This window comes from Eptatretus burgeri, chromosome 13 (assembly GCF_056783735.1).
Source record: "Eptatretus burgeri isolate ZD-2024b chromosome 13, Ebu_testis_v1, whole genome shotgun sequence".
In the NCBI taxonomy this organism is placed as follows: Eukaryota; Metazoa; Chordata; class Myxini; order Myxiniformes; family Myxinidae; genus Eptatretus; species Eptatretus burgeri.
This window is the reverse complement of record NC_140973.1, coordinates 23,979,645-23,993,637: the sequence shown is the minus strand read 5'-3', so window position 1 is coordinate 23,993,637 and position 13,993 is coordinate 23,979,645. Positions and strand designations below refer to the sequence as shown.

The window sequence follows — 13,993 nt, the reverse complement described above, 5'->3', positions numbered from 1 at the left end:
ACAGTATTTTGTTTGGTCTGGGGGCACAAGAGAAATTATACTTGATTGTTGCATCTATTGGTGAAGGAAAAGAGTGTGTGTGTGTGTGTGTGTGTGTGTGTGTGTGTGTGTGTGTGTGTGTGTGTGTGTGTGTGTGTGTGTGTGTGTGTGTGTGTGTTTGTGTGTGTGTGTGTGTGTTCTGTAACCACGGTTGCCACGAGCGAATTGTACAAACGGGAAATGAAAGGAACCTGACTCGTCTCATCCATGGATATTTCTCGTTCGTCATACGTTCTCGTGAGTCCGATTTGCATTCAGGAACAGAACAGTTATGGTTAACCATCTTCAAATTGCCACTTTTTTGTATAAATGCTGAACATTATGTTTAACAGACTATTTAAGTCACAGATTTTGTGCCAGCAACGGCAGGTTAAAAGTGCTCGGTGAGCAGAACCGAGTCAATGAAATCACACACACACACACACACACACACACACACACACACACACACACACACACACACACACACACACACACACACGGCCTCATTCGGCATTTGTATGTCATTTTGAAAGTCACACATTACGTACTCTTTGAACATCAGTTGTACCATGACTACGTCTTTACGTACTTTGGAACGTACCTTTTAAATCTTTAGATCCTTTCGACTGCTTAGACCCCTTTGGACCATTTAGACCCCTTTAGACCTTTAAAGACCCTTCATATATTGAAGACACCTTAGACCCTTTTCACCTTCTGACCCTTTAGACCCCTTTGTACACTTTAGTCTGCTTAAAGCCCTTGACCCTTTCAATCCCGTTTTTTGTATACCTTGTCGAGGCTCATGTGAGAGCTAACACACAACGCACAGCAAGGGGGGGGGCATGAGACAAGAGGGGAGGGAGTGGGAAGGAGAAAACAGTGGCGAACAGAGACATTAGGAGATCTGTGGAAGGGAGAGGGATGGGGTGGGGAACATGGGGAATACAAGATGGACATTACAGGGACTTTCAGGAAGGAAAGCAGAGAATTTGAAGGAGGTGGGCTTGGGTGGATTATCGGGGGAAAAAAGATCGAGGATTTGAATGGGGAATGATAAGAGGTGGTGGTGAACAGCTGTTTTGAAGGCCTGGAGGGAAGAATGGGAATGAATAGAGTGAAGGAGTTTATTCCAAAGGCAGGACAAAAGAGGAATGAAAGAGTGAAGGTGAGCAGTGATTCGTGATTTTGGTAGTTTTACCAGAAGGGGGTTGTTGGCGGACATTGAGCGCCCTGTGGAAATGTGGTGGGTACAAATCACAGAGAGAGCAGGGAGGGGCGAGGCTGAAGAAGAGACGGTAGAAGACAGAAAGACCACCGACCAACCTGCGCTGATTGAGTGAGAGGCCCAAAGACTCAGCCTCATTGCGGGAGATGCCAATGATCTGAAATGCCTTGGTTTCTACAGCGTGAAGCTGAGAAAGGTGGGAGGCAGGAGCACCAGCCCAGAGGGGAGAGCAGTACTCCATCAGGCTACGGACAAAAGCTTTGTAAGTGGTCAGGAGCTCAGGGGGGCCAAGGAAGGACTTTGCACGACGGAGTATTGAAAACCAGAAAAAGAACAGGGCCCAGAACGCTACCTTGAGGAACTCCAGCCTGCACAGGAAGAGGGGATGAAAGAACTCCATTTAGGGCCACACGGTGACTGCGACAGGAGAGGAAGTCTGCGAGCCATGAGTGGAGATGGCCTTGGATACCATAGGAAGAGAGTTTGGTGAGCAGGGCAGGGTGTCAGACCATGTCAAAAGCACGTGATATGTCCAGGGATACGGCTCGGATTTCCTGTCTGGCATTGAGGACCTCCATCCATTGATGGGAGAGCAGAAGCAGCATATCCAGGGTAGAGTGACCTGGTCTGAAACCAAATTGATGATCGGAAATCAAGCCATTGGAGAAGAGGAAGGATTTAATGTCTGAAGCGATGATGGATTCCATAACCTTGCTGATGATTGGGAGAAGGCTGATTGGTCTGTCGTTGCAGGAATCTGTTTTGCACCTTTTTTGTGCAGGGCAGTAATGTTTGCTGATTTCCAAGCAGATGGCAGATGACCTTGATTGAGCAAATGAGAGGGTGAATAGAACAGAGAGAGGGTGAGCAAGAGCAGAAGAGCAGGCTTTGAGGACACGTGGGCTGATGCCGTCTGGACCGGTTGCAGAATCTGACTCGAGGTTTGAAAGCAAGCTCTCCACCTTGTCAGGAGAAAAGGATACAGAGTCCAGGGACAGTTGGGTGCGACTGGGTAAAGTGGGTAGAGATAGTGATGGGTTTTGGACACAAGATTTCGATGCAAACACCGAGTTAAGGCATTCAGCTTTTTCACGTGCGGTATCAGCAGTGCAGCCATTTGAGGTAAGGGAGGGGATGGGGGGGAACATACACCAGGAACAGATTTGATTAGATGCCACCAGGATTTTGAGGAGGGAAAGAGGTTTGAGAGTTCAGACTTGAGATTAGAAAGATGTTGTTTTCCAGCTCTCTTGAGGGCCTCTTCTCACATGAGCCTCTTCCTCTGGAAGATACACACTTGTTCTGAGCTTTATGGAAGGAACTGAGATTGCCATCAGTTGCGTTTGCTTTGGGCAAAGGCAAGTTGTTTCAGGACAACTGCCTCGCCACAAGCTTCAGTGAACCAAGGGCGGGAGGAAGGGTAGGGTAACTGAAGACGAGAGGGGATAAATCTGTGCATGAGGGAGAGCAAGTTTCTTTGAAAGAATTCCCAGGATGAGTTGTTGTTGGAGAAAATAGCGATAGGAGACCAGTCTATTAGTTTGATGGCTGCTTGGAGACCCTGCCAGTCGGCTTTAGTGAAATGCCAGACTCGACGGCGGTGAGGTAGTTCTCTGATAACAGCCAGAGAGATGTCCACTTTAACAAGGACGTGGTCAGAAGAACCGATTGGAGCGGAGGAAGAACAGCAGATATTTTCAGGGAAATTTGTCAAAATCAGATCCAGAAGAGATGGAGTACCATTGGTTGAGATCCGGGTCGGGAAGTTGACCGATTGAGTCAGTCCCAATGAGTCGCATAAAGCTTTTGCTGAAGTTCCATGACAGGTGAGAGAGGTACCCACACCTAGCCAACTGGCATGATGACAATTGAAGTCACCACATATGAGGAAGAAAGAGTTTGGATGAGAAGATAGAAGTTGGTCCATGTTTTCGGATAGTGAGGTGTAGATGGAGTCATCACTGTTAGGTGGACGGTACAGTACACATATAAACATGAGGTGGGAGTGGAGGGGAAGCTGTAGCCAGAGGTATTCCTGGGGGTGTGGGGGAGAGAGGGAGTGCATGGAGAGTGAGGAATAGAGTCTTTGATGAAGAGAGCAACTCCTCCACCAGGACGAGGCTCAGGTCTGTCAAACCGGAGGAGGGAGTAACCAGTGAGAGATACTCGGGGGTCAGACATGTCTTGGGGGAGGAAAGTTTCTGTTCGGCAGATTATGTCTGGTTTGTCAGTGGCAACCTGTATGGAAAGATCTGAAAGGTTTGAGTGAAGGCCCCGGATATTTGAGGTCCACACTTTTAATGAAGAGGTAGGGGATTAGGCTTTGGGTGCAGTGGGGGGGGGGAGGGGAAGGATAGGACAAGGGACGAGGGGTGGAGGTAAGGAGGTTTGTTGAAAGAGTGTGGGGGATTGCAGAATAGCTTGGGGAGGGGGCCGAATGAGGAGGAGAAAAGACTCTGGTGCTGGGGGAGAGGAGGGGGGACAAGAGAGGGGGAAGAAGGCAGTTCAGGATTTGAGGAGGTGGAGTGAAGAGATGGAGGTGAGAGGGCAGTGGAAGGAGGCAGCTTTGTGGATGGGAGGAGGGGGCAACTTTGAGAAGGATGAGTGAGGGGGATGAATGGTGGGAGAAAGGTGAGGGGGGAGTTTTTGAGAGAGGTGAGAGGGAGGTTGGAGGGAGAAGAGTGGGATGGTTGCTTTGAGAGTGAGAGTGAGGGGTGAGAGGGGTGAGTTGGCACTGAAATTGGAAAAAAAAGAATGGTTGATGGAAAGCGAGCATTCATAGCAAACTGGGGTTTTTTGAAATTTTAGGTTAGAGATGCTATTCAACACGTTTCTTGATGAATGCAATAAAGGCGATTTCAGAGAATGGAGAGAAGAAACGCTGTTACAGATGGATTTTTTAGGTAAGGTATGAAGGAAAGGTCGAATTGAGAGCAGTCTGTTTAAATAGTGGAAGAGTGCATTATGATACAGTAAAGAGTACCACATGTGTGAAAGAGGAAGATGAAGCATTATAAGAGATCGTTTTTGTTTTTATTATTAATGTTTGAGGGAGTTTTCAACAGATTAGGTCATGGAAGTGTTGTAGAAAAAAATCAAGGAAGAAGAAGAAGAAGAGGAAGGAGAAGAAGAGGAAGGAGAAGAGGAGATGAAGAAGACGAAGCATCGATACTCGTGAGTGTGCAAGGAAAAATGTTGCGTTTAATTTTTTTTTGATTTAAGATAAATAGTGATTCGTTGGGAGGGATGGGGGACATTAGGAAAGTGGGGGAGATAGCAATTGAAGGTAATGGGGAGAAAAAACAATTAACACGATCGTACACTGAGGGGAACCGGTAGACCTCAAGCACCCGGTAAGACAAGGTCGACAAAATCTCACAAAATAGCACGATTTTTGAAACAAAACCGAACTAGGAACACACAGTAACATGTAGGTGAGAAAATAAACAGCTAAACGGGACAGATAACGTCTGGAAACTTAACTTTGAGATCGTCAGCAGAGAGCCCCAAAGGAGACCTGTTGACGCTCCAAACCCAGAACCGTTAGCACTTAAGACCCGTTAATTACTCATTAAGACCATTTAGACCAGGGGTTCCCAACCTATGATACATTTAGACTTTCTCGGTGGCACGCGGCGTGGTACGCGGCAGCGTGCTTTTTTATTTTTTATTTTTGTTAACGCAGTTTTTATTTTACTTCTCTCATGCAGCTTGTGCACAATAATTAAATTTATATCGAAAGCGGCTGTACACTGACAGCTGTTTGTTATCGGCCATTGTGCACAAGTCTTATTATTCGTTTTGTCTCTACATGCCACACTGTCATCATTGCTTATTGCCCTGCTTATTGTTACCGTTATCGTTCACCAGCATCATGTCAATGTGAAAATATTCGGAGAGTTATCTCATGTTAGGCTTCACTCCCATCCAAAAAGATGGATTAGAAGCTCCACAGTGTGTGATTTGTGGAAAAGTTCTCGGCAATCAATCTATGAAGCCAAGTCTATTGAAGCGCCATTTTGATTCTGTTCATCCTGAACACAGCGACAAGGACCATGATTTTTTTCGTCGGAAAGAAAATGCCATGAAAAGAGCACGCTTTGACGGCAGCGGCAGTTTTCAACAGCAGTCCACGGCAGCCGTAAAGGCATCCTACTTAGTTGCACTGCGAATTGCAGAACAGAAAAAACCTCACACTGCCTGTGGAAGCCTCATCCTTCCCGCCACAAAGGATATCGTACATCTCATGCGGGGAGAACAAAGCGCCAAGAAGCTCAATTCTCTTTCGTTGTCAAACAACACAGTTCAGAGGCGCATTGAAGAAATGTCAACCAATATTCGTGACCAGGTGGTGGCAGAAATCAAGGCATCTCCATGCGGATTTTCTATGCAATTGGATGAGTCAACTGACGTGGCAAATTGTGCCCAACTGCTAGCGTTCGTTCGGTACGTGCATAAAGCCAAGTTCAAGGATGAAATACTATTTTTCCACCTGCTTAAAACCACAACGAAAGCAAAGGACATTTTCGAAGAGGTGTCTTCAGTCTTTGATCAAGTTGGGCTGTCATGGGTTGACCTGAAAGGCTGTACTACAGATGGTGCTCCAGCTATGTTGGGGTGCAGATCAGGTTTCCAAACGCTTGTGAAGGCAGTTGCTCCTGAAGTGCGCGGCCTTCACTGTACGATCCACCGCCACGCACTCGCAGCCAAGGCGCTCCCCAAGCCATTGACTGACGTTCTCTCAACCATGATCAAAATTGTGAACCATGTGAAATCCCAGGATCTCAATTCGCGCCTTTTCAAGAAACTTTGCGAGGATTTCGACTCCGACCATAAAGTTCTCTTATTCCACACTGAGGTGAGATGGTTATCCCGTGGAAATATGGCGGAGCGCGTGTTTGAACTGAGAGCTGAACTTCGTGAATTCTTCGAAAACGATGGAAAACCAAAGACTGTCGATTTCGTCGCTGCTTTGAACGACCCCGACTGGGCATTGCACCTGGCTTATTTGGTCGACATTTTCTCTCAGTTAAACGTCCTGAACAAGTCTCTTCAGGGGACTGGCGTGACTATCATTGACTTCATAGACAAGGTCAAGGGATTTCAGGAAAAACTCCGTCTGTGGAAGACGAATGTCGAAGCGGGAGTGGTGGTCATGTTTTCTTGCACGGCCAATATTCTTCAGAAGCGTGAAAAGAATCCCCCAAGGGAGTTCATACAACTGGTAAAAGATCACCTCGCTTATTTGGATGAGGAATTAAATTCCTATTTTCTGGATCTCAAGGAACTGGATCTGAAAATGATTCGCAACCCATTTCGCATGAATGCATTGGATGTGCCACCTGGAACAGGACTGCAGGAAAGCGTGATTGATCTCCAGAATGACTCCACAGCCCAAGATCAGTTTGACGAGATGAATCTTGCGGACTTCTGGTGTGGAATGTTGGGGTCTTACCCTAAGCTAGCTGCCCTGGCTGTTCATTCGCTCATAGTATTCCCATCTACATGGCTGTGTGAAGGTGGGTTCTCGTCAGTTGTTATTCTAAAAACAAAACAAAGATCCCTACTGGATGTTGAACATGATGTTCGGTGCGCTTTATCCAAAACAAAGCCTGACATCGACCTGCTTGTGAGCAAGAAGCAGGCTAGTAGGGTAAGAATACTGATTCTGGCTCACTTTTCCCCCATGTAAATGAATGGGGGATTTTCAGCGATTCATATTTTTTTTCCCTAAAAATAAACCCCCCTTTTTATCCCAAGGTATATTTATTTGTCTCCCCTTTTAACTTGGAGGTTGAACCTCATTGAATTGAACACCTGGGGGTTGAACAGCTCACTCATTGAACCTATAAAGATTTGTTCATTCTCAAATTCCTTCAATAGTTTAATTTTCTTTGCACAATAATCCCCATCTAAAATATTGACAAACAAAACATTTGAATCTTTATATTTTTTAAGATACCCCATTTGTGCCATTACGAAATGATAAACTTCTCTTAATGCTCTCATCTGACCACCTCCTGAGCCACATATCATTTTGAGATTATAGTAAATTGTTTTTTCATTGTTCAATTGATAACCATCAAAGTTTTCAGTCCATTCAAGGATATTCATTTTTTCTTTACATCCTCTAACTTACTAGTTTTTAAATTAATTCGCTTATTTGTTTTATTTACCTTTGTTTTAGTTATTTTTTCAATAAGACTTATTTGATATTTTTCACATTCATTATGTTTTCCATTTATATACCAAGACTGAGATTTTCTCCACTCTTTAGTTTGATTAATACTTGGTTTAACCATTTATATATTGTGAAAAAACGCGGCGGTAGCCCTTAAAAAACCCTAACCCTTCTTCCCATCGTTAAAACATAATCTATTTTATACACTCTATCATACAATATCCATATGGAACACAATCTATTCCATTATCTAAAATAAATCTCTTATCATCAAAGGCTCCTAATGCCTTTTTATTTACTTCTTCACTATATATGTTATGTTTATAACTTCTTATTGTATTCATTTTCCTATATTCTTCTTTCTTATTCATCAAACAATTATAATAATTTCTAAAAGTTATTGATTTCTTTATTACATATTTCTTTATTCCCTTTAACCTCTTATCAATCTGTTCACCATACTTATAAGCATATGCCTTTGCTCTCAATCCAATAAACTCACTCATTACTTTTCCACCCAACTCATCCTTAAACTTACCAATAACCTTTTCATTCTTTTTGGAAAATAACTCACTCTTCTTGCTGAAATTACTTGTATCATATACTCCAATATTTTTCTTCATATCTTCATAAACATCATCAGTTTTTATATCTAGGATAAAACTATCAGTATCCATATACAACAATGAAACATTTTCACCATACTCTTTCTTTAAGTCATTATACAAATAATCATACATCAATATCTTTGATAAATCAAGAACTGCTGTTCCAATATAAATTGGTTTATCCATTACAATACTTTCCTTTTTCATATGAATTGCAGAAAAGTTCTCTGAAAAAACCTCTTCTCTCTCAAAACTTGGTTTATTTATCAATCTCGAAGCTTCTTTCCAAGATGTTGCGAATCTAATGTTTTGCCTGTTTCTAACATTTTCCATAGTCTTTCCAAATACAGCATTATTCATTAATTTATAAAAGTCCCCTTCAAATTTTACTTTTGTATTTGCTCTCATATCTGTATTGAATTGAATATACTTTTTCACCCAAGGACTTTGTTTAAATTTTAAAACTCTATGAATTTTAGCTACTCTCAATCCTTCTCTCAAAAACTGTTTTAAGCTTCTCTGATGCAAAACATATCCCTCTTTATCATAGAATGTTGTTAATAACTTTTCTGTTGATTTACCTTTAATATTAAAACTTTTATGATAATCACTTAACCATTCTTTCTTTGGGGTTTCTTTCTCACATGCAAAAGGAAGATCTTTATGCTTATTATGAAGATCACTCGGGTACCTCAAATCAACTTCAAAATAATAACCTTCTTCTTCGTCATTCAATTCCTCTTGAGAAGAAATAACAATATTCATCAAAGCCTTTTCATAATCCTTTTCTTCCACCCACTCTAATTTACCATAAGGCAGAGATTGAGACATTGCCCATCCATACAAATTATTAGCATCAAAATACATCAAATAATTACTATCTTTTTCACTATCATAATTTGGAAGATATTTATTATTTGCTTTAGCATATCTTTTTGAACATACTTGTGATATTCCACCTCTCTTGGACTTCTCAATCATCAAAAGCATATCCACATCACTGATTAAATCTATATCTTGTTTTGTCATTTTCAACATTGCACTCCAAGCTAAACCAGGAGCTGTGAAATAGTGGGCAGGATCTAATCCATAACAATTTTTATTATGACAGAGTGATCTAAAAGCTTCAAACACATCAGCTAACAATAAAACATCTGTTTTTAGATATAAATCGTGATATTCTCCAAGGTTCTTTATCTTAAATATTTTCCATATTTCTTGTGCGTGTTTATATTCCTTATCACTTATCTCTTCTTCATAAAGGTTATTATAGAAACTTTCTTTTGAAGGAAGTTGTGTTTCTTTAAATCTCATAAATGAATCCATATAATCATAAGGATAAATTCCCTTACTTGTAAGAATTTTCTCTTTACTTTGAATTTCATTCCTTGTTTGAATTTCCTCTCTCGTAAGAATTCCTTCTTTAATCAGAATTTCATCTTTAATCTGAATTTCCTCTTTAGTTCGAATTTTCTTTATAATTAGAATTTCATCTTCAGTTAGAATTTCTTCATTAATTAGAGTTTCCTCTTTACTTTGAATTCTCTCTTTAATCTGAATTTCCTCTTGAGTGAGAATTTCCTCTTTTGGAAAGAATGAATTAAGATTTGGAAAAGAGCCCGTGGAGCTTAGATTTGATGCGAGGTAGGCTAGTGGTGTTCCCATAAACTTGTAAGAATCTAAAAACCTAATACGAGTTAAAGGTTTTGTGAATATCATTTTTGAAAATGAAATATACTTTTGACTTGTGTTTGTTATAGCAGAAATATTCCCTGGTGTTTTTGAAAGTTCATTTATAAATAGATGTGTATCATAGTTGGCGCTGTTGTGAAGAAAGACTGGAATAAAAGAAGGTAATTTATAATTAAGATTACAACAGGAATGAGCGGGACCTCTATATTTACCAGTAAGATGACAATGGTCTCTAACTTTAGACTCCTTAATTTCCCCCTCACAAATATGACAGATATTGTTCATTCTAAATTCTAATTTTTCTTCTTTGGTTAATTTCATCGGTTCATTTGTTTCTTTCATTAATTTAGTGAGTCTTATACAATCCTTTTCTAATCGTTTAACAAACTCTTGTGAAGCATTTTTTCCACGATAATGTTCAAGTTTGTTATACTTTTCTCCAACAGATGATTTGATATAATAACAGAAACCACAAGGAATATGTTTTTGATATTTATTTGTATATGGTTCTTTTGGATTAGGAGAAGCAGTATTTATCTTTTTAAGGATACATTCAAAATCAGCGTATATCACAAATGGGTGCATGATAGATTTATTATAATCTTCAAAATAAATCTTTTCACCAGGTTTAGGCATTGTAATTACAGCTGATTTATGATTACTACAATATTTTGAATGTTGTTCTAATCGTTCTTTTGTATGAAATGAATTAAGACATCGCTTACAAGGATATATTTTGTTTGCTGTTCTGAATACCTGAGAAGAGATTAATCTTGATAAATTATTGATGTATGTGTAATGTGAATTCTTTCCAACACTAAAATATAAAAGGTCAATGTGTGTTTCTTCATTTTTATAGTTGTTTGAAATTTTTAATATTTGAACTTTGTTTGTATCCGTTAATCCATATACATTAATAGAAAGATTATTCTTTTTCTCAAATTTAGGAATATCTGTTAGTGGCATTGGGAATTTAAAATCTTTAATGTCCAAGGTATTCTCATATTTCATATATTGTTTTACTCTTTCTGAATTACATTTTGGTGGATGTAAGTGAGCAAGAACAGACCAGAGAAAACATTTATTATCATTGTTCTTAATATTAACAACTGCCTTCTTTAGTTTTATTTCTTTTGGTAATTCAATATAAGAAGAAGCTTTAAGAGGGTTTGATTTTAGAATGTGTATATCTAAAAAGATGATTTTTTAATATTGAATCCACTTCCTACCACTGTATTATCAACATCCTCCTCTTGTCTTGATAGTTCTTCATAAACCCCACTATTCAAAAAATCTTGAAATGATGTTATAAAATGAAGATCTGTTCTCATATAAGGAGTTTGTTCTTCATCTTGTCTTTTCATATTCATTTTCACTCCCATATAAAACTTTAAAGTTTTCATTTCTTTTAATGTCTTTTTAATAAATTTTTCAACATCGGGTTTCACTATTTCAATTGATTCAGCTATTGATGATGGACCGGGTTCTCCAAATTGAAAAATCCTTATTTTTATATGCCCTTTAAATGCCTCATCAGTGTTTTTAATATAATAGTCTCCCTTTACTTTAAACTCATTTTTCTTGTGTTTTTGTGATTGAAGATGTTGATTATAACTACTCTTCAAAACATCCTTTGAACAGATATCACAATGTTTTCTTTCCAACTCAAGAGGAGATATTTGATGAAATAGATTAAATGTGTGTTTGTTGGTTCGGAGGTGTTTTCTATAATGTTTATATTCGTGATTACAAACATCGCAGTACGTTGTATTCACCATATTTATAGAATAAAACTTTGCTTAAACTAAAATTTTCTTGATGAAAATTTCGTTTAATTTATAGGTGAATCTGTGCTTAAAAACATTTTATCCTCCAACTTTTTCACTTAATAAATACAATGTTTCAAGACACAAAAGACAAGTTTCAATCAATCTCTTCATCTGTTAAAGATACTGAGAAATATGTCAAGGATGTAAAATTGAACAAAGATAAATATAACAACTATTGGATAAAAACTATTATGGTAAATAATATGAGTTCTTCAATTTCCTTCAGTGGAAGGGCTTTTAGTATACCTGGTAGAACATCAATTAAAGTATCTCTAACAAAAGTTTCTCCTCTCCTTCTAGTAATATATTCAAAACTAGAAAAAGCAATGAAACAAGAAAAAGTATCAAAGAACAAAAACCTTATGGATGAAGCTTTAGAAAGAAAAGATAAGACCATCTGTAATATGCAAGGAGAAATTTGTATTTTTTTCAACAACCTTAAAGATGTAAATCCTGATGAAATAAAGGATGTTAATATATCAGGTGAAATGACATTTCGTTCAATAGTAGTTAACGATAATTTTAAAATTACCTTTAATATAAAAAATGTTGTCGTTGAATCTGATAATGAAAAAAAGTATATCGATATCGATGGTAATATACAACTGAAAGTATAGATGAATTTCAGTTTAAGTAAAGTTTTACTTTATAAATATGCTAGACTTTCCTGATTCTCCATATGACAAATTTGAGAATTGTCCTGCGTGTGAAAGACGGGGATTAAACACAGAGTCAAAAGCCTATAAACAATGTATATTCTGTGATTATCTTCTAATTAATGATAATAAAAAATATAAAAAGGAAAATAATTCTTTTAGATTTACACCAAAAATGAATTACTTTACAAGATTGATTAGAGAAATGAATGTAAAGTATGAGGATGATAACACACCTTTCCTTACAAGGGAAGAAACTGAACGTATAAGAGAAATGTTCAAAGGATTGTTGTTGTATATTATTCATGGATGTAATTTTCAGGGAAATATCAACACAAGATATTGTATAAATAAAATAATGGATTATCTTGAAATTAAACCTGAACTTAGGATAAAATATAGAGTTTCTAAAAAAGCCAATAATAAATTAAATAACCTGTTTTTCAAATATATAAATGAATGATTTTTTACCTATTTGGGAAAATAAGATAAAATTTAACAACCATAAAAATCTCCCAAATTCATTAAGATGTCTCATAGTTGGTTCAAGTGGATGTGGAAAAACCTGCTTACTTTTAAAAATGCTCCTCACTCCCAACTTTTTAGATTATGGCAATTTAATAATTTTCACAAAGTCGAGTTTTCAACCAGAGTATCAACTACTCTCACAAGGTTTTAATGCTGGTCTTCAAAAAGAAGATATAATAGGTTTATTTAAACGTCAAAAAAACCTAAATGATTATAACATTGAAGATATAATTCAACTATTTTGTGATACACAGAGATGTAAAAAGAAATCAAATCTTATAACTTGTATTCTTAGTGATAATACGGATGATATACCGTCTCCCCAAGATTTGGATAAATCAAAAAGAACCTCGTTATCTTTGATGATTGTGTTAATGAGAGAAACCAAACGGTAATGGACAGCTACTACACAAGAGGGAGACATTCTTCTTGTAATTGTATTTATCTTAGTCAATCGTACTTTCAACTTCCTCGTCGTTCCATCAGAAACAATGCTAATACTTTTATTTTATTCAAGTTAAATTCAATAGATATCAATAATTTTTGGAGAGATAATTGTTCTACATTATGTAGTAAAAAGAAATTTGAGGATTATATGAAGCACACGACTGAAAAATATAAATATATTGTTGTGAAACAAGATGAGATATTAAGGGATATATTTTTTGTTTTATAAACAATTACATATATAAATGACAACTATTATTATAAATCTTGTGGGTAAATCTGCTTCTGGAAAAAACTTTCATAAATCAAGGTTCTTGTGTAGTACAAATGAGAATATTGTAAATTTACTTAAAAAACACCCCGTGATACGCATTGTATCAACAACAACTAGAGCAATAAGACCTGGAGAAGTAAAAGGTGAAGATTATCACTATATTTCAGTGGAGGAACATATGCGATTGAGGAATGAAGGACAAATATTTGAGGAGGTTTCTCTTGGTACAACAAAATATTCACATTGTAAGAGTGAGTTAAAGAAACTAAAATCTGGTGGTGTTGGGATATTAGAAACTAATCCAGAAGGAACGAGACAAATTATTAAATATCTGAGCGGAGTGAAGATTTTATCATTCGGTTTTGATGTTGATGAAGAAACTCAACACAAACGTATGAAAAGCAGAGATGCAAGGATTAGTGAAGAAGAAATTACAACTCGCATTAATGTTAATAAAGAATTTGATGAAATATTTAAAGAAAAGGATTTATTTGAACACATCTACTTGAATGATGAAGAAAAGGAAAATTTC

At 37.6% G+C, this 13,993-nt stretch overlaps 1 protein-coding gene across 13 annotated transcripts in view; it reads left to right on the top strand.

Annotated features, from left to right (window-relative positions):
• LOC147014075 (sushi domain-containing protein 3-like) overlaps window positions 1–13,993 on the top strand; it is a 106,159-nt gene that overhangs the window by 55,163 nt on the left and 37,003 nt on the right. Inside the window, exon 1 of one of the 13 annotated variants that reach the window (XR_015050632.1) lies at window positions 3,947–4,420. The exons of the other annotated variants lie outside the window; for them this stretch is intronic. The gene's annotated coding sequence lies outside the window, so the exon portion shown is untranslated. Of the gene's footprint in view, window positions 1–3,946; window positions 4,421–13,993 lie in introns of those variants that run through there. 13 annotated transcript variants of the gene reach the window in all.